Source organism: Zingiber officinale, chromosome 4A, assembly GCF_018446385.1.
Source record: "Zingiber officinale cultivar Zhangliang chromosome 4A, Zo_v1.1, whole genome shotgun sequence".
In the NCBI taxonomy this organism is placed as follows: Eukaryota; Viridiplantae; Streptophyta; class Magnoliopsida; order Zingiberales; family Zingiberaceae; genus Zingiber; species Zingiber officinale.
The window spans coordinates 71,526,277-71,527,836 of NC_055992.1; positions in this window are offsets into that span (position 1 = coordinate 71,526,277).

The following is a 1,560-nucleotide window of genomic DNA, read 5'->3' on the forward strand; positions in this document are numbered from 1 at the left end:
CAAGCGGGTGAAGATGATTGGTTCGAAAAGAGGAAAAGAATACTTTTGGAGTCTTCTGAATTTTATGCCCCTATTGCTGCTTCGATCGCCAAGATTTTCACTCATGGAGCTGAGGGGGTTGTAAAGCAACTAAAAGAAAAAGGGCATCTAACTTCTGACCCTCCAGCTAACTTCCTCGATCGTCGAAAACTGCTTGATACCATACCCGCTGACTTGTTCCCCAAGCTGATCTAATCTCTGATCTACTTTTCAATATGTTTTTGTGATGTAGAATAATTTTAATTGTTAACTTTCTCTTATGATGTTTTAACTATTTACATAATTTGTTTCTGTTCTTATTGGTTGAGTACCTAGAAACTTACATATTTAGATGAAGTTATGTTGATTTACTTGATTTGAACTCATTATTGAAGGGTTGAGTTGTTATCTTTAATCAAAATTGGCATCCATTTAGGTTTTAACATTCGCTCGAATTTATTTCATTGTCCTTAGGGTTATAATTTATTAATCTTCCTATAAGAAAATTATCCATATTTTAATCTATACATTATTTCTTGATAACAATTTTTGTCAGACCTTTACCGGCTGGGCCAGCTCACTTCTGTATTTAATTTCACTCGAACTTAATACTTGACTGGCCTTTAATGACCGGTCAAGTTTAGATATATGTCTTTAATTATCCTTCGGACTCGATTAGCCAGTAATGACCGACTGAGTTTATATATATATATATTTTAAATTAGTCATTCGATCAGTTAATAATGATTGATCGAGTTTATAATACGAGAATATATGCATCTTTAATTAACATTCGGACTCGATTAGCGAGTAATGGTCGACTGAGTTTATATATATATATATATATTAGTTTAGTCTTAAGATTCGATCAGTTAATAATGACTGACTGAGTTTAAAATACGAGGATATATGTATCTTTAATTAACCTTCGGACTCGATTAGCCAGTAATGACTGACCGAGTTTATATACATATATATATTTTAGACTAGTCTTAAGATTCGAGCAATTAATATTAACTGACTGAGTTTATAATACGAGGAGTATATAACTCTTATTTTATATAAATATTTAGTCTTTCTTGGGATATTGGGACTTTTAAGTTTAACATTGGTAATGACTTTAATATCTTGGGAATGCAACCTTTTGTATCAGTTATCAATACTATTTTCCTATTGGTGACACATGTGTCCATGACATCTGAAATGTACCTATCTCATTATGTCCGCCGCCTTATCAATCCATCCAACGATTCTTCTTTGACCCTGCTTTTCTCCTCACCTTAATCTAACGTCCCCCCTTAAAACACCTTCCTTGCTAAGGCTTTTAAAGAGAAAAAAGAGGAAAATCCCTAACACTTCGTCTTCTTCCTCTAGTGTGCGTATTTCTTATTCTTTGCCTTCCACTAGTTGTTCTTCTTGTTCCTACTAATCCTTCAATATCGACCCCTCGATGAGTGGTATACCCAATGCTCTTCCTGATTTACAGTACAAGAGGCCTATGAGATTCAATGGAACTATGACTTTCCTCCGTACCTAGCCACC